This window comes from Hyla sarda, chromosome 8, assembly GCF_029499605.1.
Source record: "Hyla sarda isolate aHylSar1 chromosome 8, aHylSar1.hap1, whole genome shotgun sequence".
Lineage (NCBI taxonomy): Eukaryota > Metazoa > Chordata > Amphibia > Anura > Hylidae > Hyla > Hyla sarda.
The window spans coordinates 18,725,970-18,749,882 of NC_079196.1; the positions used below are offsets into that span (position 1 = coordinate 18,725,970).

Sequence of the window (23,913 nt, forward strand, 5' to 3'; positions counted from 1 at the left end):
TAATGACTGTGACACAGGGAGAGATGAGGGGACATTAATGACTGTGACACAGGGAGAGATGAGGGGACATTAATGACTGTGACACAGGGAGAGATAGGGTGCGTTCACACAACGGAATTCCCGCGGAATTCCACGAGCGGAACATTAGTGTGAATGGGTCCCCGCGAGACCCGTTCACACTGCGGAATTTCGCGGATTCTGCGAGCACTGCATAGCCGTCAATGGTGACAGCTCAGTGCCCCGCGGCCCAAGTACCTTCGGCGGCCGCCGCCAAGCGGAACCTCTGCTCCCGGAATTCAGCAAGTGGAGATTCCGCAGTGTGAACGCACCCATAAGGGGACACAAATGACTGTGACACACGGAGATGAGGGAACACTAATGACTGTGACACAGGGAGAGATGAGCGGACACTAATGACTGTGACGCCTGGGGAGATGAGAGGACACTAATGACTGTGACACAGGGAGAGATAAGGGGACCCAAATGACTGTGACAAAGGGAGATATGAGGGGACACTAATGACTGTGACACAGGGAGAGATGAGAGGACACTAATGACTGTGACACAGGGAGATATGAGGAGATACTAATGACTGTAACACCTGGGGAGATGAGAGGACACTAATGACTGTGACACAGGGAGAGATAAGGGGACACTAATGACTGTGACACAGGGAGAGATAAGGGGACACTAATGACTGTGACACAGGGAGAGATAAGGGGACACAAATGACTGACACAGGGAGAGATGAAGGGACACTAATGACTGACACACAGGGAGATGGGAGGACACTAATGACTGTGACATGGGGAGAGATGAGGGGACACTAATGACTGTGACACAGGGAGAGATGAGAGAACACTAATGACTGTGACACAGGGAGAGATGAGAGAACACTAATGACTGTGACACAGGGAGAGATGAGGGGACACTAATGACTGTGACACAGGGAGAGATGAGAGGACACTAATGACTGTGACACAGGGAGAGATGAGGGGACACTAATGACTGTGACACAGGGAGAGATGAGGGTACACTAAAGACTGTGACACAGGGAGAGATGAGGGGACACTAATGACTGTGACACAGGGAGAGATGAGGGGACACTAATGACTGTGACACAGGGAGAGATGAGGGGACACTTATGACTGTGACACAGGGAGAGATGAGAGGACACTAATGACTGTGACACAGGGAGAGATGAGGGGACACTAATGACTGTGACACAGGGAGAGATGAGGGGACACTAATGACTGTGACACAGGGAGAGATGAGGGGACACTAATGACTGTGACACAGGGAGAGATGAGGGGACACTTATGACTGTGACACAGGGAGAGATGAGGGGACACTAATGACTGTGACACAGGGAGAGATGAGGGGACACTTTCCTGCAGGTTCACCCGTCTCTAGTCCTGAGGAGTCGGTTCACACAGAGATGACTTAATGGCCCTAACCAGCAGAGAACAACAATTCTTGTAGTAGTTGACGCCATTAAAGTGTCTCAGGCCGGCTCGCCCTGACTTTACATTGCGTCTGACAGGCCATTATGTCTTGTAGTTTTACGAGAGGCCATTGTACCAGGAGCGATAAATTCTGCCCTTTTTCCTCCCACGTCTTTCTATCGCACAGTCTCAGGCCTACAATAAATGCTAAGCAACAAAACAGCGCTATGAGACTGTTATTGCCATCTCTCGTATATATGGGAAGAGTCCCAAAAATAAGACAGCACCTGATCTAATGTGTGACTGCAACCCAAGGGTCCAGGGCCGTATTGTGGATCAATTATGGAGCTTTTATAGCCTGCTATGGGCACATGCTCTCTGTAGGGATCCACAATCCCAGCATGCTCCATTGTCTGTTATATGGCGGAGATATAGGGGGACAATATAAAGGTAGAGTCCCTACGGCCCTGTTATATGGAGTCTATGTGATGTCTTCCAACCAGTGTGCCTCCAGCTGTTGCAAAACTACAACTCCCAACACTGCCCTAGAGGACTTGTATAAGCAATCGTTTGATTGCTCATACAGATCCATGCAGAACACATGCTGGGAGTTGAAGTTTTGCAACAGCTGGAGGCACCCAGGTTGGGAAACACTGCCCCAGGGGACTTGTATAAGCAATCATTTGATTGTATCAATAAATCAATCTGCTCAATACATCTCATTGGAGGAGACAGGCTGCATTATAAGTCTATCTCAGTATTTCCCAACCAGGGTGCCTCCAGCTGTTTCAAAACTACAACTCCCAGCATGTTGGACTATATAGTACTATTTAGTATAGGTCAGTGTTTCACAACCAGAGCGCCTCCAGCTGTTGCAAAACTACAACTCCCAGCATTTTGGACTATATTGTACTATTTAGTATAGTTCAGTGTTTCCCAACCAGAGCGCCTCCAGCTGTTGCAAAACTACAACTCCAAGCATGTTGGACTATATAGTGCTATTTAGTATAGGTCAGTGTTTCCCAACCAGGGTGCCTCCAGCTGTTGCAAAACTACAACTCCCAGCATGCTTGGACAGCCGTTGGCTGTCCGAGCAGGCTGAGAGTTGTAGTTTTACAACAGCTGGAGGCACGCTGGTTGGAAAATAATGATTGAGGAGATTGATACATTGATGCATTTAACCCTATCATTTAAGATTAAAAAACATGTCCGCAAAAAATAAACCTTATATGACACTGACAGCAAAAAATAAATAAAAATAAATAAATAAATTAGCAATGACAGCAAAAAAATTCTGCTGCGGAAATTACGGACCCCACACTCCGGCGGAACGCACTCGGAAATGCATTGCCCTCTATGAAGACACCACATTTCCGAGTGGTCCTAGCGCCGCCTTGTTATACCGGTGTCCACTCCAGACGGAATCTCGGCCCGGAATATCTCCCTAGTGTGAATGAGCCCTAAGGCCGGGATCACACAGCCCTAAATGTGCGGAATATCCACCCGGAAAACACGGGCAGACATCCGGAAAATTTGAATCCGATGGGCACTAGGACGGCGCATTACCGAGTGGAATCGGCAGAAATAATAGTCTATTCTTCTGTGGATGCTGGAATCTGAATTTCTGCGGCAGAAACATCATCATACAAGACCCATTATCATAGTGTTTTCCAACCAAGGTGCCTCCAGCTGTTGCAAAACTACAACTTCCAGCATGCCCGGACAGCCGTTGGCTGTCCGGGCATGCTGGGAGTTGTAGTTTTGCAACAGCTGGAGGCGCACTAGTTGGCTCAGGGAATAACGGCTGGACACTACTCCCCAGGGGCTATGGGGACGAGCTAAATTTAGAGCAGGGAGGGTGAATATGGGTAATACAATATCTTGCGGCCCTGTAAAATCTGTACAACTAACACATTCCGGAGCGACAAAATAACAGGGTGAGAAATTCGGGGGCCGCGCTCGAAACCTGAACTGAATAATACAACAAGGGACTATTTATAAAAAGAAACCACCCCCAACCCCATTCAGGATCCTCATCTATCAGCTATAAAGAGCGTCTCTTGCTCTGGAGGACCCAGCACTTTCTGGCCTTACCATTGATGACAATGGACACCATGTAATACTTCATTGCTCCTGTGGTGGTGCTGTAGGAAAACTGCCCACTTAATAAAGCAGTCCACAATTATTTATTTTCTTGCTTATATAGTGCAGCATAGGAGAATGTTATGCAGAATTAGAAAATAATGTAGAGGTTCTTGTGTATGTCTTGTGGGTACCTGTTTTAGTTGATGTAGCAGGCATTGGAAATCGGCCATTCTTGTATATAGGAGCAGTATTATAGTAGTTATATTCTTGTATATAGGAGCAGTATTATAGTAGTTATATTCTTGTATATAGGAGCAGTTTTATAGTAGTTATATTCTTGTATATAGGAGGCAGTATTATAGTAGTTATATTCTTGTATATAGGAGCAGTATTATAGTAGTTATATTCTTGTATATAAGAGCAGTATTATAGTAGTTATATTCTTGTATATAGGAGAAGTATTATAGTAGTTATATTCTTGTATATAGGAGCAGTATTATAGTAGTTATATTCTTGTATATAGGAGCAGTATTATAGTAGTTATATTCTTGTATATAGGAGGCAGTATTATAGCAGTTATATTCTTGTATATAAGAGCAGTATTATAGTAGTTATATTCTTGTATATAGGAGGCAGTATTATAGTAGTTATATTCTTGTATATAGGAGCAGTATTATAGTAGTTATATTCTTGTATATAGGAGCAGTATTATAGTAGTTATATTCTTGTATATAGGAGGCAGTATTATAGTAGTTATATTCTTGTATATAAGAGCAGTATTATAGTAGTTATATTCTTGTATATAGGAGAAGTATTATAGTAGTTATATTCTTGTATATAAGAGCAGTATTATGGTAGTTATATTATTGTATATAGGAGCAGTATTATAGTAGTTATATTCTTGTATATAGGAGCAGTATTATGGTAGTTATATTCTTGTATATAGGAGAAGTATTATAGTAGTTATATTCTTGTATATAGGAGCAGTGTTATAGTAGTTATATTCTTGTATATAGGAGGGAGTATTATAGTAGTTATATTCTTGTATATAGGAGCAGTATTATAGTAGTTATATTCTTGTATATAGGAGGCAGTATTATAGTAGTTATATTCTTGTAAATAAGAGCAGTATTATGGTAGCTATATTCTTGTATATAGGAGCAGTATTATAGTAGTTATATTCTTGTACATAGGAGGCAGTATTATAGTAGTTATATTCTTGTATATAGGAGCAGGATTATAGTAGTTATATTCTTGTATATAGGAGCAGTATTATAGTAGATATATTCTTGTATATAGGAGCAGTATTATAGTAGTTATATTCTTGTATATAGGAGGCAGTATTATAGTAGTTCTATTCTTGTATATAGGAGCAGTATTATAGTAGTTATATTCTTGTATATAGGAGTAGTATTATAGTAGTTATATTCTTGTATATAAGAGGCACTATTATAGTAGTTATATTCTTGTATATAGGAGCAGTATTATAGTAGTTATATTCTTGTATATAGGAGGCAGTATTATAATAGTTATATTCTTGTATATAGGAGCAGTATTATAGTAGTTATATTCTTGTATATAGGAGGCAGTATTATAGTAGTTATATTCTTGTATATAGGAGGCAGTATTATAATAGTTATACTCTTGTATATAGGAGCAGTATTATAGTAGTTATATTCTTGTATATAGGAGGCAGTATTATAGTAGTTATATTCTTGTATATAGGAACAGTATTATAGTAGTTATATATTTTTGTACATAGGACGTGGTATGACGGTAGTACACATTGTTCTTGTATATTTGGATATGTGTCTTTATATTCCTAGTATACTGTATAGTTTTTTTCCATATAGGTGAATAAACACTTCATCTACGTGTAACCTGTTCAGACTGCTGCAGTATTTTCATGGTTAATATAGTGTATCAGTTAGCTAATTTTTGAGATTTTTACGCTCTTCGCTGATGAAGGCGACAGCTGAACATTGATCTAATTCGGGTTACATGTGTTTCCTGCATAGTCAGGGTGCGATGTGCCGATCGTCTGTCATATATCACGTACAGGGCGGGTGCTGTTAATGCACATTATGTGACAGTTATCGACAATATAAAAAGTTCTCCCCTGAGGGTTATCATGTAACATAGTGATATAATAATGGTACAATATATATTATAGTATTTAAAAAATTGGCAAATTGCTGCGCACATAAGCGCGAATTGAACACCATTTTTGCTCCAAGTAGAACAGTGGTCTCAAACTGTGGCCCTCCAGATGTTGCAAAACTTCAACTCCCAGCATGAGTTGTAGATTTGCAATAAGTTGTTGTAGTTTTGCAATCGCTTGAACAGTGTTTTCCATCCAGGGTGCCTCCAGCTGTTGCAAAACTACAACTCCCTGCACGCCCGGACAGCTGTTGGCTGTCTGTGCATGCTGGGAGTTGTAGTTTTGTATTAGATGGAGTAGTGTTTTTTTACCCAGGGTGATTCCAGCTGTTGCAAAACTACAACCCGCAGCATACCTGGGCAGCCAAAGGATGTCTGGGCATTCTGGGAGTTGTAGTTTTGCAACAACTGGAGCAGTGTTTTCTAACCAGGGTGCCTCCAGTTGCTGCAAAAGTACAACTCCCAGCATGTTCGGGGAGCCAAAGCCGGCCCGGGCATGCTGGGAGTTGTAGTTTTGCAACAGACAGAGCAGTGTTTTCTAACCAGGGAGCCTCCAGTTGCTGCAAAAGTACAACTACCAGCATGTTCGGAGAGCCAAGGCCTGTCAAGGCATGCTGGGAGTTGTAGTTTTGCAGCAGACGGAGCAGTGTTTTCCAACCAGGGTGCCTCAAGTTGCAGCAAAACTACAACTCCCAGCATGCCCGGACAGGCAAAGCCTGTCCGGGCATGCTGAGAGTTGAAGTTTTGCAACATCTGGAGGACCTCAGTTTGAGACCACTGATGTAGAAGACTGCGGATCCACTGAGGAAATATCCTCAGTGTGAACAGGTCTTTAGAGGTTGGTCATCTTTCATTGGCACATGTGCATGACATTATGCTGGGCACCAATATGCCAGGATGTACAGGCCCAACAGGGCAGACGTTGGTTGAAATGGTTAACAACGTCGACATGGGAGAAGCGAGAACACAGAAGATCTAGGGCCGAGCCAAACTATTCTTCTCTAGAGGGGGCTGAGGATGTTTACTAAGAGACAAGTATGGATTTCTGGGCTCCGAGCCTAAGCCTGAAGAACCCCCTGAACAAGCAGGAACAAGCCAGAAGCCTGCGCAAAATACAACAGCCGACACATGGCACCACATCAAGCACCATGCCCGGACCCATCAGAACCCACTGTCATTTCCAGGGTCTCATCTGTCCATATAGAGGACAGGAGAATAAAGCGTCACCCCGCTGAGAAACATTTACACAAACATTTTGATTGTATTTAAACTCTTTTGGCCAAGGATAAACCAGTAATAAGACACATCACCCACAATGCACCAGAATGTTATGTTATTTACACATCAATAGGCAAAAAATTAAGAAATCTGCTGCTGTGAGAGATGACAGTGTGCGCCCCCTGCCTGTGAGACTGTGCACACTGTGTATTATCCTGTACTGTGACATCACTGTGTATTATCCCTGTACTGTGACATCACTGTGTATTATCCCTGTGCTGTGACATCACTGTGTGTATTATCCCTGTACTGTGACATCACTGTGTGTATTATGCCTGTACTGTGACATCACTGTGTGTATTATCCCTGTACTGTGACATCACTGTGTGTATTATCTCTATACTGTGACATCACTGTGTGTATTATCCCTGTACTGTGACATCACTGTGTGTATTATCCCTGTACTGTGACACCACTGTGTGTATTATCCCTGTACTGTGACATCACTGTGTGTATTATCCCTGTACTGTGACATCACTGTGTGTATTATCTCTGTACTGTGACATCACTGTGTATTATCCCTCTACTGTGACATCACTGTGCGTATTATCCCTGTACTGTGACATCACTGTGTATTATCCCTGTACTGTGACATCACTGTGTGTATTATCCCTGTACTGTGACATCACTGTGTATTATCCCTGTACTGTGACATCACTGTGTATTATCCCTGTACTGTGACATCACTGTGTGTATTATCCCTGTACTGTGACATCACTGTGTATTATCCCTGTACTGTGACATCACTGTGTGTATTATTCCTGTACTGTGACATCGCTGTGTGTATTATCCCTGTACTGTGACATCACTGTGTGTATTATCCCTGTACTGTGACATCACTGTGTGTATTATCCCTGTACTGTGACATCACTGTGTGTATTATCCCTGTACTGTGATATCACTGTGTATTATCCCTGTCCTGTGACATCACTGTGTATTATCCCTGTACTGTGACATCACTGTGTATTATCCCTGTACTGTGACATCACTGTGACATCACTGTGTATTATCCCTGTACTGTGACATCACTGTGTATATTATCTCTGTACTGTGACATCACTGTGTATTATCCCTGTACTGTGACATCACTGTGTGTATTATCCCTGTACTGTGACATCACTGTGTGTATTATCCCTGTACTGTGACATCACTGTGTGTATTATCCCTGTACTGTGATATCACTGTGTATTATCCCTGTCCTGTGACATCACTGTGTATTATCCCTGTACTGTGACATCACTGTGTATTATCCCTGTACTGTGACATCACTGTGACATCACTGTGTATTATCCCTGTACTGTGACATCACTGTGTATATTATCTCTGTACTGTGACATCACTGTGTATTATCCCTGTACTGTGACATCACTGTGTGTATTATTCCTGTACTGTGACATCGCTGTGTGTATTATCCCTGTACTGTGACATCACTGTGTGTATTATCCCTGTACTGTGACATCACTGTGTGTATTATCCCTGTACTGTGACATCACTGTGTGTATTACCCCTGTACTGTGACATCACTGTGTGTATTATCCCTGTCCTGTGACATCACTGTGTATATTGGATAGGCCATCAATGTTTGATCCTGGGGGTCTCGCCCTTGGTACCCCCTGTCTATTATGAGAATATAGAGGCCATTGCTCTTGTGTCAGAGCTGCTGCTCACACAGGCTCATAGATTTATTTACACAGGCTCCAGGGCCGGTATCACAGCTCAGCCCCAATGAAGTAATCTGTTGAATTTCTTTTTTATTCTCTCGTGAAATGATGAGAGTTTTCAGGAGAGTTTTCTTACTTTGTTAAAAGAGATTTATTCTGTTTATACAATAGAATTGATTCTGACTTTGTTCTTGGATAAGAAATCAATTCTGAGCTGATCCTGGACCTTCCGATAATACTGTGTGTATTATCCCTGTACTGTGACATCACTGTGTGTATTATCTCTGTACTGTGACATCACTGTGTATTATCCCTCTACTGTGACATCACTGTGCGTATTATCCCTGTACTGTGACATCACTGTGTATTATCCCTGTACTGTGACATCACTGTGTGTATTATCCCTGTACTGTGACATCACTGTGTATTATCCCTGTACTGTGACATCACTGTGTGTATTATCCCTGTACTGTGACATCACTGTGTGTATTATCCCTGTACTGTGACATCACTGTGTATTATCCCTGTACTGTGACATCACTGTGTGTATTATTCCTGTACTGTGACATCGCTGTGTGTATTATCCCTGTACTGTGACATCACTGTGTGTATTATCCCTGTACTGTGACATCACTGTGTGTATTATCCCTGTACTGTGACATCACTGTGTGTATTATCCCTGTACTGTGATATCACTGTGTATTATCCCTGTCCTGTGACATCACTGTGTATTATCCCTGTACTGTGACATCACTGTGTATTATCCCTGTACTGTGACATCACTGTGACATCACTGTGTATTATCCCTGTACTGTGACATCACTGTGTATATTATCTCTGTACTGTGACATCACTGTGTATTATCCCTGTACTGTGACATCACTGTGTGTATTATCCCTGTACTGTGACATCACTGTGTGTATTATCCCTGTACTGTGACATCACTGTGTGTATTATCCCTGTACTGTGATATCACTGTGTATTATCCCTGTCCTGTGACATCACTGTGTATTATCCCTGTACTGTGACATCACTGTGTATTATCCCTGTACTGTGACATCACTGTGACATCACTGTGTATTATCCCTGTACTGTGACATCACTGTGTATATTATCTCTGTACTGTGACATCACGGTGTATTATCCCTGTACTGTGACATCACTGTGTGTATTATCCCTGTACTGTGACATCACTGTGTGTATTATCCCTGTACTGTGACATCACTGTGTGTATTATCCCTGTACTGTGACATCACTGTGTGTATTATCCCTGTACTGTGACATCACTGTGTGTATTACCCCTGTACTGTGACATCACTGTGTGTATTATCCCTGTCCTGTGACATCACTGTGTATATTGGATAGGCCATCAATGTTTGATCCTGGGGGTCTCGCCCTTGGTACCCCCTGTCTATTATGAGAATATAGAGGCCATTGCTCTTGTGTCAGAGCTGCTGCTCACACAGGCTCATAGATTTATTTACACAGGCTCCAGGGCCGGTATCACAGCTCAGCCCCAATGAAGTAATCTGTTGAATTTCTTTTTTATTCTCTCGTGAAATGATGAGAGTTTTCAGGAGAGTTTTCTTACTTTGTTAAAAGAGATTTATTCTGTTTATACAATAGAATTGATTCTGACTTTGTTCTTGGATAAGAAATCAATTCTGAGCTGATCCTGGACCTTCCGTGAGGAGGGATATGTGTGTTCAGGGCCCTGATCCCCGGATTCTTAAGTTCCTCAACCAATTCAGAGATTACGGTTGTACAGAAATGTGGTGTCCTAGTACGGAACATGTTACACTGGCTGCCCTGTCGGGTAGATGTTGTCTCAGGTGTCTATTTTGGCTCAAAGCTCTAGGAAAAAAGTTATTTAATAATGTATTTATTATTCAATTGTGGTGACCCACGGTGCATGGTGGGACCACAGGGTGTAGCGGTGTAGGTGGTGGGGCCAGGTGGTATTAACCCCTGGGGCAAGATGTTAACCCCTAGTGTTCGTGACGCCAGGATGTGGTTGTTTGGTGTAGGGCACCGCCAACAACCAACCCAGAAACGGTATATAGTAAATGAGAGTCTAAAGCAGGGTTTTGATGCAACTGTGCAGACTAAAGGGGCTGGACTAAAACCCATTAGTAACTGGTTGCCTGTGGTTACCTGTGCCTCTAGATCTCTGGGTATCAGGTGATCACATATCCCATGACCTTAGGAAGGTCCTATACAGTTTAAATAACCTTTGCAAATACAGAATTAATGTACAATAGAAACCATAATAATGACCTAGGGGGACCCTGCAGGAGAGCCCTGTGGACTTAAGGGACTCTACCTAAGGGGACTTTAGGAACTGTACAGAACCACATTCTGTACCGGGACACGACACAATGTTTTATACCAATTTATGCAGTTTATCCTGTGTAAAATGTACTGTGCCTTTACGGGAAAGGTTGCAAAGTGTCATGTGATCACTGTGGCCAATTAGAGTCCAGCCTAAGCCCCCTGGTCTGTGTAGACAGGGAGGAGTCAGTCAGTGTGAGTCCAGTTAGCACAATGGGGGAGACTGTGCTGTGCAAAGCAAAAGTTGCCCATAGCAACCAATCAGATGGCTTCTTTTATTTTACAGAGGCCTCTTTATAAATGAAAGAAGCGATCTGATTGGTTGCTATGGGCAATTGGGCAACTTTTCCTCTGCGCAGGTTTTGATAAATCTCCCCCCAATGTCAGGATCTCTGCAGTATACCTGTCCCATACCTCCCAAGGGGACAGGATTATTCTGGTGTGTGAGGAGGAGAGGAGTTCTAACTCTGGTTTTGGGCAAGGAGGAGAGAGGAGAGTCTGTACAGCATCCAAGTCTGAGGAGAAGTCAAGTGCTAAGCAGCTACGCCAAACAGCTTGCATCCCGCCATCCAGGTCAACTCTGTCAAAGTTCAAGTTGTGGGGAGAAGTTGCGATAGCGCCGAAAGGGTCTCATAGTGCAAGTCAAGGAGTCAAGAGTAGAAAACCTCCGGCAGCACCGGTCCGAAAGTCCCATATTCGTCCCTAGGGGTAAGAAATTCTGTGGATGTAGAATAGAGTACCCCAAGTCGGTGTTAGTTGTCTCTCAAGTCAGTGTTAAGTCCAGTCAAGTAAGTTAAGTCATTTCAGCTGTACCATATCTACAAGTCCCAGAGAGCCCAGCGATTTAAAGTGATGTGGTGAGGGTGTGATGCAGGGCAGATGGAATTACCCTAGGGGAAGATGACATTAACCCCTTGTGTTTGTGATGTCAGGGCGTAGTTTATCCTCTACACCACCCGCAGGAATGCCGCTGGATCCTGGGCTAGGCACGGGGGCAAATAATGACTCTGACACCAATGGCAGCTTTACTGAGTCTGACAGATGTAACAGTCTATACAGCTTGGCTAGGCCCACGGAGGTGACCAGTAACTTCAGAGACCTTAGGGCTTGCTGGGACTTATAGTGGACTTGGACAATTTGGGTGCAGGCCATGTTGACTTGAAACAGGATGACTTGGACTGACTTGACTATGACAGACTATGACTGACTTCACCCCTTCTGTAGCTTACCAGGCTTTGACTTGACCTGTGGAGCAATGGACTTGAGAATCCGTGGCTGCTTGACTGACTTTTAGGCCTCCTCCGGACTCCAGACACTCACCTAGGACTTCACCTCACTGTTCCTCAGCTAAGCAGAAAGAGCACAAGAGAGAGAACTAGTTTCTCCTAGAGCTTATATGGGGAGACAAGGAGGGGTCCCATAGGTTACCCTTAGGTCACATGGTCACCAACACCTCCTGGGTTACAATCACATGACATCAGGTTAATCACATGTCAACTATTCTTAAAGCTATAACACATTACAGGTATATTACAGGAGATAACACACATACAAATGAATAGGGGAACAGGTGCAAGGGGGCCCAGGGGACACTGTAGGGAGGCTGCCTGACAGGACAGCAAGGGTACCGGGGTGCAACTCCTGTACTGGGCCACCACAGTGGCATCCTATGCAATTTTACCCATTTATTGCACTACCAAAGTGTGCTGTTATACTGCATGGACTTTAACATCTGCCTACAAGAACATTCAGTAAAAAGTAGTTTTCGTTACCCTGCATCTATGGTCTTTATTGCCCCAGCGCTTGGCCCACGAAGCTGCTTATCCTTGGAGTGTGGAGGTTAACACTGCCCTGGAGTCACGTACTCTATTTCAGTCAAAACTTACTGTCAAAACACTACACACGCAACCCTTATTAGCCACCACAGGAAAAGTTACAGCAATGAAGGCAACATCATTAAAATACTATATATTGTATACAGCCCATTGTATATTCTATCACACTATAAACTTCATATAACATAAACTGTAGGTCTGTAGGTCTCCCATTATTAATACATATATACAGAAAGTGGAACCGATAGGAACAGATGATTTCTTCTCCAATCTGTGTCTCTATTAATGTCTTATCTATTTTATATCTACCTATCTATCTCATACCTAGCTATCTATCATTCTGTGCATTGAACATTTACAAGCCATATATGACCCTGTTCTACTTATGACAATGTTACAAGTATATTCCAACAATAGTTTGTCCAAATAAGCAAACTATTTCTCACTTCTGGCGCATGAAGCACATCCTGTATAACACAGCCCATGATGTGTAGTGATGCTGCGCCTGCGCAGTACTTTGGATGTAGGCGCATCCCGCCATTTATATCTATGCGCACTGATGCGCATTGCGTCATTAGCATGGCGCATGCGCACTATCGGAGGTGCACGTGCGCAGTTCTATACTTGATCGGCATATTACTATATGCGCCTTATGCATGCGCAGCATCTTGCCTTCAATCGGGCCTGCATATTGGTGGTAGGGTTGCCACCTTTCCCTCAGAAAAATACCGGTCATGGGTGTGGCTATGTGGGGGTGGAGCTACAAAAGGGGAGGGGCCAGATTGCACAGGGGCTGAGGGATCAGGGGTTTAAGAAATGGCATGGGGGATGGGAGGGGGGTTTAAAAATGGCATAGGGGATTGGAGGGATACAATATATATGCGGGGGGAGTTTTCCTATATCGCACAAAAAAATTAACATTTAGAGAATACCTACCAAAACCCTATTTATGCCAGCGGCAGCGGTAGTGGTGGTGCGCGACAGCAATGCTGGCTCTCTCTGATGACGAGTGACGTCCCCCTGCGCAACATCAGATAAACAGGCTAATCAGACAATATCACACATGACAGATTTAGATGCACAGGCTCAGCAGACAGTATCACACATAACAGGATTAGATACACAGGCTCAGCAGACAGTATCACACATGACAGGATTAGATATACAGGCTCAGCAGACAGTATCACACATAACAGGATTAGATACACAGGCTCAGCAGACAGTATCACACATGACAGATTTAGATGCACAGGCTCAGCAGACAGTATCCCACATGACAGGATTAGATACACAGGCTCAGCAGACAGTATCACACATGACAGATTTAGATACACAGGCTCAGCAGACAGTATCACACATGACAGATTTAGATACACAGGCTCAGCAGATAGTATCCCACATGACAGATTTGGATATACAGGCTCAGCTCACAGTATCACACATGACAGGATTAGATACACAGGCTCAGCAGACAGTATCGCACATGACAGGATTAGATACAGAGCGCAGCAGATAGTTTCACACATTAAATCAGTGTTTCCCAACCAGTGTGCCTCCAGCTATTGCAAAACTACAACTCCCAGCATGCCCGGACAGCCAAAGGCTGTCTGGGCATGCTGGGAGTAATAGTTTTGCAACAGCTGGAGGCACCCTGGTTGGGAAACACTGCATTAAATACACAATTTTGCAGAGAGGTCTCACCAGTCTCTTGTCTTCACTTTCTCCTTTCCCCGGGCGGCTCCAGGTTAAGGAATGTCCGGGGTGGAGGAGGAATGGGGGGGGCAATTATTTATCCCATGGGGCCACATGAGAAACTAAAAATATCGTGGAGGGTCGGGTAGTTGTCCCCCAGATCAGGCAGCATAGTTGTCCCTCAGATCAGGCAGCATAGTTGTCCCCCAGATTAGGCAGCATAGTTGTCCCCCAGATTAGGAGCATAGTTGTCCCCCAGATTAGGAGCATAGTTGTCCCCCAGTTGTCCCCCAGATTAGGAGCATAGTTGTACCCCAGTTGTCCCCCAGATTAGGAGCATAGTTGTACCCCAGTTGTCCCCCAGATTAGGAGCATAGTTGTACCCCAGTTGTCCCCCAGATTAGGAGCATAGTTGTACCCCAGTTGTCCCCCAGATTAGGAGCATAGTTGTACCCCAGATTAGGAGCATAGTTGTACCCCAGTTGTCCCCCAGATTAGGAGCATAGTTGTACCCCAGTTGTCCCCCAGATTAGGAGCATAGTTGTACCCCAGTTGTCCCCCAGATTAGAAGCATAGTTGTACCCCAGTTGTCCCCCAGATTAGGAGCATAGTTGTACCCCAGTTGTCCCCCAGATTAGGAGCATAGTTGTACCCCAGTTGTCCCCCAGATTAGGAGCATAGTTGTACCCCAGATTAGGCAGCATAGTTGTACCCCAGATTAGGCAGCATAGTTGTCCCCCAGATTAGGAGCATAGTTGTCCCCCAGATTAGGAGCATAGTTGTCCCCCAGATTAGGAGCATAGTTGTCCCCCAGATTAGGAGCATAGTTGTCCCCCAGATTAGGCAGCATAGTTGTCCCCCAGATTAGGAGCATAGTTGTCCCCCAGATTAGGCAGCATAGTTGTCCCCCAGATTAGGCAGCATAGTTGTCCCCCAGATTAGGAGCATAGTTGTCCCCCAGATTAGGAGCATAGTTGTCCCCCAGATTAGGAGCATAGTTGTCCCCCAGATTAGGAGCATAGTTGTCCCCCAGATTAGGCAGCATAGTTGTCCCCCAGATTAGGCAGCATAGTTGTCCCCCAGATTAGGCAGCATAGTTGTCCCCCAGATTAGGCAGCATAGTTGTCCCCCAGATTAGGCAGCATAGTTGTCCCCCAGATTAGGCAGCATAGTTGTCCCCCAGATTAGGAGCATAGTTGTCCCCCAGATTAGGAGCATAGTTGTACCCCAGTTGTCCCCCAGATTAGGAGCATAGTTGTACCCCAGTTGTCCCCCAGATTAGGAGCATAGTTGTACCCCAGTTGTCCCCCAGATTAGGAGCATAGTTGTACCCCAGTTGTCCCCCAGATTAGGCAGCATAGTTGCCCCCCAGATTAGGCAGCATAGTTGCCCCCCAGATTAGGCAGCATAGTTGTCCCCCAGATTAGGCAGCATAGTTGTCCCCCAGATTAGGCAGCATAGTTGTCCCCCAGATTAGGCAGCATAGTTGTCCCCCAGATTAGGCAGCATAGTTGTCCCCCAGATTAGGCAGCATAGTTGTCCCCCAGATTAGGCAGCATAGTTGTCCCCCAGATTAGGAGCATAGTTGTCCCCCAGATCAGGCAGCATAGTTGTCCCCCAGATTAGGCAACATAGTTGTCCCCCAGATTAGGAGCATAGTTGTCCCCCAGATCAGGCAGCATAGTTGTCCCCCATATTAGGCAGCATAGTTGTCCCCCAGATTAGGCAGTTTACCCCCCCTACACACACACACACACACACACACACATATATACACAGACACATAGAGACACAGACACATATATACAGACACATATAAACACAGACACATATATACACACAGACACATATATACACACAGACACATATATACACAGTACACACAGACACATATATACACACAGACACATTTATATACACACACACACACACACACACACACATATATATATATACACAGACACTCACCCGCCCTGTGCAGCAGATGGAGACAGGATACATGGCCTCTCCTCTTCTCCCCTCCCTGCTCTGCCTATGGAGGGTTGTAAGACTGCACGGGGCAGAGAGAAGGCGGGGGAGGGGAGAGAGGAGACAGGAGGTCACGCCCCCCTCTCCAGCACTGTACAGTCTCTTCCTGTCATCGCACGGAGCTCTCCCTGTCACAGGCTGCTGGTGTCAGACCTGGGCATTGTACGGCCGGTCATGAAAGCAGTGCTCTTCTGGGGATGCTGCTCCGTCCGCCCCCGTCAGTGAATAAAAAATACCGGCCATTGCATGGCCGGTATTTTTCATCCAAATTTACCGGCACAGCCCGGAATGTAGATGAAAATACCGGCTGTGCCGGTAAAATACCGGCAGGGTGGCAACCCTAATTGGTGGAAGTAACATCCGCAGTAATCACATGCACTTACGGAGTCACCAATGGGTATGTAGATCACATTACCGACGGGCGACTTGGCCAATTGTGCTATACCTTTTATTATTATCAGGGTGGAGTTACCCGATCTCAGTGGCATATAATGGCGCGTATTCCAAATTGGAACCGCCGCCACTCGAGATGGGATTTCCATGCAGGGGGACGCCGAGGTGTGAGCCTTACCCTCTTAACATCTTATCTCTCTCCTGATGAACCTAGATGGGAAGAAACGTGTTGAGAGTCTGTGGTTGTACCATCATATATCCATCAGTATAAGTATACACTTTATGTATCTATAATGGGTGCTATTTTTAGGTGCATTGAACATTACAGTGTTATTGTAGCGATGGCTGTTGGCGACTGCCATCGTGAACCATTTTCTTCTGCCTACCTTGGCCAAAAAGCACAGCTCTCCCTCCTCGTTGCAGGCTTCGAAATGTGGCTCCCGCACGGACTCATTCAGCATCTGTCTCTGCTGCACCTTGTAGGGGTCCAACGAAGCCTGTCTCTTTAAGGGTTCGTGCCCGCCTCTCCAATCCCTGATCAGCAGTACCTATTTAAGGACACTCCGCCCTGCCTTCCGTGCCTGAGCAATATTGTGTTTTTTCATAGCCAACGGTTTGCTGCTTATCTGCTGGCTCCGTGTTCCAGACTTCTGCCTGTTTTTGACTCTGTTTCTCGCCTGACCCCTGGTACTTTCCTGTCTCTCCTGGTACAGACCTCGGACTGCTAGACTACACCCTTACCTGCTATTGAGCTAAAAACACCACCAGCACCTGTGCTACTCAGCTCTGCTATTCCCTGCTACACCATCTTCCTGATCATCTTCTACAGGCCCTGCTGCTGTGCTACTCCACCCAGCCTCAGCCAGCCCCACGCGCCTGCAAACACAGGTCCTTTTCATTAAAGTGGTACTCCACTGGCCAGCGTTCAGAAGTAAATGTTTTGAATGCTGTTTTCATTCTGCCGGCGTCGGCCTTACCCCTCATGATGGCCGTCACCCCCCCCCCCCCCCCCCCCCATAGACTTTCATTGAGAGGGCATGGCTGTGATGTCAGGAGCGGCAAGACTGACCCCGTCAGGGTGAAAACAGCATTTGAAATATTTACTTCTAAATGCTGGCCAGTGGAGTACCCCTTTTAGGATATTCCAGCCTGCTAGAAACCACCGGGACCACTCTTGTGTAGTGACCTGGTATCTCCCTGCAGCTAAGACCAGCTTCTGCACCCGGAGCGGGATAAACGGTGAAGGCCAGGGAGATACTTAGACTCTTCTCACAATTATGTCCCGAAGCCAAACCGGTAAGTGGCACAGCGGGTCCACACCCATTGGAGCATTACAGGTATGATACATGAACACTTGATCTCTCCAGTGAACAGAGATGTATCAGAAATAACCCGGATGGATGAGGTGACGGACGGTGAGTAGATGGGTGAATCAGAGGGCAAGAAACAGTGAGAAAAAATCTGTCATGGTGAATTCTACAGTATAAGGGAGAGAAGCCATAATACACAACAGAGCTGAGAGCCGGGTCATCACTGCCGGATACTGACCACACAGATCCATCAATCCATGACATCACTGTGTATTATCCCTGTACAGTGACATCACTGTGTATTATCCCTGTACAGTGACATCACTGTGTATTATCCTTGTACTGTGACATCACTGTGTATTATCCCTGTACTGTGACATCACTGTGTATTATCCCTGTACTGTGACATCACTGTGTGTATTATCCCTGTACTGTGACATCACTGTGTGTATTATCCCTGTACTGTGACATCACTGTGTGTATTATCCCTGTACTGTGACATCACTGTGTATTATCCCTGTACTGTGACATCACTGTGTATTATCCCTGTACTATGACATCAATGTGTATTATCCCTGTACTATGACATCAATGTGTATTATCCCTGTACTGTGACATCACTGTGTATTATCCCTGTACTGTGACATCACTGTGTGTATTATCCCTGTACTGTGACATCACTGTGTGTATTATGCCTGTACTGTGAAATCACTGTGTATTATCCCTGTACTGTGACATCACTGTGTGTATTATCCCTGTACTGTGACATCACTGTGTGTATTATCCCTGTACTGTGACATCACTGTGTGTATTGTCCCTGTACTGTGACATCACTGTATATTATCCCTGTACTGTGACATCACTGTGTATTATCCTTGTACTGTGACATCACTGTGTATTATCCTTGTACTGTGACATCACTGTGTATTATCCTTGTACTGTGACATCACTGTGTATTATTCCTGTACTGTGACATCACTATGTGTATTATCTCTGTACAGTGACATCACTGTGTATTATCTCTGTACTGTGACATCACTGTGTATTATCCCTGTACTGTGACATCACTGTGTGTATTATCCCTGTACTGTGACATCACAGTACAGGAATAATACACAGTGATGTCACAGTACAGGGATAATATACACAGTGATGTCACAGTACAGGGATAATACACACAGTGATGTCACAGTACAGGAATAATACACACAGTGATGTCACAGTACAGGAATAATACACACAGTGATGTCACAGTACAGGAATAATACACACAGTGATGTCACAGTACAGGAATAATACACACAGTGATGTCACAGTACAGGAATAATACACCCAGTGATGTCACAGTACAGGAATAATACACCCAGTGATGTCACAGTACAGGAATAATACACAGTGATGCCTCCAAACTGTTGCCAATCTACAACTCCCATCATGACTATGGCTTTCTTTCCCAACAGGGCTCCAACTGTTGTAAAACTACAGCTCCCCACAACCACAATGGTTGGGAAACACTGCCATAGTCATGCTGGGAGTTGTAGCTTTGCAACAGCTGGAGACTCACTGTTTGGAAAACACTGATCTACCTCCAATGTATTGATCCTCAGAAGTAAAGACACGGCGGAGGAAGTCAGCTCACAGCCAGTAGACCAAACCAATCATATATATATATATATATATATATATATATATATATATATATATATACACTGCGTAAATCTAGCTGACTCTCTGCTAGTCTCCATTGACCCCTATGCAGAGATCACCGAATTCCGCTCAAAGGATCAACATGTTCATTTTTTGCGCAGATCAATCTCAGCGGCAGAATTGTCGGATGCTGAAATTGCTCTGTGTGAACGGATCTCATGGAAAGCCCAATAACACTGATGTTAAAGTTACCATCACTGATGTTAATTCTGCAGGAATTACGTAGTGTGAACTCTCCCTTAGACACATGGATAACTCCGCACCTCGGGACGATTCCTGGTATTTACATGAAGAGAAAAAGATAACATATCCAGCCTCCAGTGAATATAAAATCCCCCAAAAATATCAGAATATTGTTAACTAGAAAAAAAATTATATATATATCCAGTTAAATCCATAAAATATTTAAATTCCAACGCGCTTCAAATTGTCAACAATTTTACCACAGATTCGAAATGCGTCGACGCATAATTAGAATGTTTGTATGTATTAAACTAGAGATTTTTTTCCAGCTTTTTAACAAATATTCTAATACATTTTATATTTACTGTGAGTTGGAAACGTTCTCATTTTCTCTTCATGTGGATAGCAGGAATCATACTGAGGTGTGGAGATATCCAGGCTTCTGACAATATATATTTTTGATCAGTGTTTTCCAAACAGTGTGCCTCCAGCTGTTGCAAAACTACATCTCCCAGCATGTGTCCTGAATCAATCTGTATGAGCAATCAAACGATTGCTCATACGAGTCTCCTAGGGCAGTGTTTCCCAACCAGGGCGCCTCCAGCTGTTGCAAAACTACATCTCCCAGCATGTGTCCTGAATCAATCTGTATGAGCAATCAAACGATTGCTCATACGAGTCTCCTAGGGCAGTGTTTCCCAACCAGGGTGCCTCCAGCTGTTGCAAAGCTACAACTCCCAGCATGTGTCCTGCATTGATCTGTATGAGCAATCAAACGATTGCTCATACAAGTCCCCTAGGGCAGTGTTTCCCAACCAGGAGATGCCTTCAGCTGTTGCAAAACTACAACTCCCAGCATGTGTCCTGAATTAATCTGTATGAGCAATCAAACGATTGCTCATACGAGTCCCCTCGGGCAGTATTTCCCTACCAGGGTGCCTCCAGGTGTTGCAAAACTACAACTCCCAGCATGTGTCCTGAATTAATCTGTATGAGCAATCAAACGATTGCTCATACGAGTCTCCAAGGGCAGTGTTTCCCAACCAGGGTGCCTCCAGCTGTTGCAAAACTACAATTCCCAGCATGTTTCCTGAATTAATCTGTATGAGCAATCAAACGATTGCTTATACGAGTCCCCTAGGGCAGTGTTTCCCAACCAGGCTGCCTCCAGCTGTTGCAAAACTACAACTCCCAGCATGTGTCCTGAATTAATCTGTATGAGCAATCAAATGATTGCTTATACGAGTCCCCTAGGGCAGTGTTTCCCAACCAGGCTGCCTCCAGCTGTTGCAAAACTACAACTCCCAGCATGTTTCCTGCATTGATTTGTATGAGCAATCAAACGATTGCTCATACGAGTCCCCTGGGGCAGTGTTTCCCAACCAGGGTGGTTCCAGCTGTTGCAAAACTACAATTCCCAGCATGTTTCCTGAATTAATCTGTATGAGCAATCAAACGATTGCTCATACGAGTCTCCAAGGGCAGTGTTTCCCAACCAGGGTGCCTCCAGCTGTTGCAAAACTACAATTCCCAGCATGTTTCCTGAATTAATCTGTATGAGCAATCAAACGATTGCTCATACGAGTCTCCAAGGGCAGTGTTTCCCAACCAGGGTGCCTCCAGCTGTTGCAAAACTACAATTCCCAGCATGTTTCCTGAATTAATCTGTATGAGCAATCAAACGATTGCTTATACGAGTCCCCTAGGGCAGTGATTCCCAACCAGGCTGCCTCCAGCTGTTGCAAAACTACAACTCCCAGCATGTGTCCTGCATTGATTTGTATGAGCAATCAAACGATTGCTCATACAAGTCCCCTGGGGCAGTGTTTCCCAACCAGGGTGGTTCCAGCTGTTGCAAAACTACAACTCCCAGCACGGGCATGCTGGGAGTTGTTTTTTTGCAATTGCTGGAGACACATGGTTTGGAAAATTCAGTTTCTTTACAGCAGTAGCCCTTTTATACAACGTTGGAAGAAGAATACGTTTATACAATGACGGATTCTATTACGTTTTTTCTTTATATTTCCATGGTGTGAAGACTAATGGATAATAACCCGGCCATGGTCAAGGACAAATGATGGAAACCAAGGTCCTGGTGTGGACAGATGGTGACCAGGAATCCCCAAGGTGATCATAGGCGGCAGCTGGCAGATGAGCAAGGTTGCTCCTAAATCCACCATGTTTTGGTGGAGGCATCTCTGTCGACCTCCTCAGGGGAATAAACACAAGAGCTAAATAAAGATCATGGCTTGTAGTCCAGTGCGGCAGACACGAAACCCGCCAGGGAAGTCGTGCCTTGGCTACCTGCCTGGCCTCCGTGCCCTCTATCTACAGCGCCCGGCTTCATAACATGACGGCTGCTGAGGACATATTGTTAGACAAGGGAAGGAACGGTTTCCGGACTAAATGTTCTGTTCTGCTATGGCGCTGCCGCCGCCGCGTCTGGTTAATCTGTACCCGGTTTCATCTGGTGGGTGACGGCTAGTTGATGACACGATCTGAAATGATGACAACCAAGACGTATGAGGGTGGCAAGGCGAACCCAGGGCGTAATTCGGATTAATGGCGTCCCAATACTGTATATAGAATATGTGCCCCTTCAACCTGGCAAACAGATGAACCGGCTGCCAAACAAATGGGTGGCAACACTGCAAGAGGGTTATGAATAGTTAACTAAAGAGGAAAAAAGATGGCACTGCCATCTTCTTTTCTTTTTAGTTTACCCTTGCAATACGGGTTCCTTGCTACTGTATATGATACCTGTCGGACCACTGCAGGCCAGCAACCCAGGATCTCCTATATCAGTGGTCTCCAACTTGCGGACCTCCAGATGTTGCAAAACTACAACTCCCAGCATGCCCGGACAAACTTGCGGAGCTCCAGATGTTGCAAAACTACAACTCCCAGCATGCCCGGACAGCCGTTGGCTGTCCGGGCATGCTGGGAGTTGTAGTTTTGCAACAGCTGAAGGCACCCTAGTTGGGAAACACTGCCCTAGGGGACTCATATAAGCAATCGTTTGATTGGTCATACAGATTCATTCAGGACACATGTTGGGAGTTGTAGTTTTGCAATAGCTGGAACCACCCTGGTTGGGAAACACTGCCCCAGGGGACTCGTATGAGCAATCATTTGATTGCTCATACAAATCAATGCAGGACACATGCTGGGAGTTGTAGTTTTGCAACAGCTGGAGGCACCCTGGTTGGGAAACACTGCCCTAGGGGACTCGTATAAGCAATAGTTTGATTGGTCATACAGATTCATTCAGGACACATGCTGGGAGTTGTAGTTTTGCAACAGCTGGAGGCACCCTGGTTGAAGACCACTGTTAGAGGAAGTTGTACTCACGTGTCCCCCGCCGCTCCGGACCGTCACCACTGCCCTGAATGTCGCCTTCCATCGCTGTCGCCGCGCCCCCGGGGTGTCCCCAACGCTCCGGCAAGGCCTCTGCTTCCCCGGCATCCGCACTCTCCATCGCCGCCATTACGTCACTACGCACGCCGCTCCTATTGGATAACGGGACGGCGTGCGCAGCGACGTGATGACGACGATAGAGAGCGCCGACGATGCAGGGGATCCCGAAGAGGACGCGCGAGGACAGGTGAGTGATCATCAGCGGACCACACGGGGCACCGTAAACGGCTATCCGGTGGCAGCTGAAGCAGTCTGCGCTGCCGGATAGCCGTTTATGCGATGGCCCCGACATGCAAAAGCATCGTGTGTTGATGCTGCCTCTGAGAGACCATTGTATCTTGAAATTATTGTATGTCGGGGCCATCGTAGGTCGGGGGGGGGGTCACTG

The 23,913-nt window shown here is 45.1% G+C and overlaps 1 protein-coding gene and 1 long non-coding RNA gene across 2 annotated transcripts in view; both read right to left on the minus strand.

Moving 5' to 3' along the window:
* SPEG (striated muscle enriched protein kinase) overlaps positions 1-23,913 on the minus strand; it is a 374,397-nt gene that overhangs the window by 287,713 nt on the left and 62,771 nt on the right. The window lies entirely within an intron of this gene.
* On the minus strand, positions 12,195-17,114 carry LOC130285531 (uncharacterized). Its single transcript, XR_008847362.1, has 3 exons — positions 17,087-17,114; positions 13,732-13,815; positions 12,195-12,307 (listed from the first exon to the last, which is right to left on the minus strand). It is a non-coding gene; the product is annotated as an uncharacterized LOC130285531 (long non-coding RNA).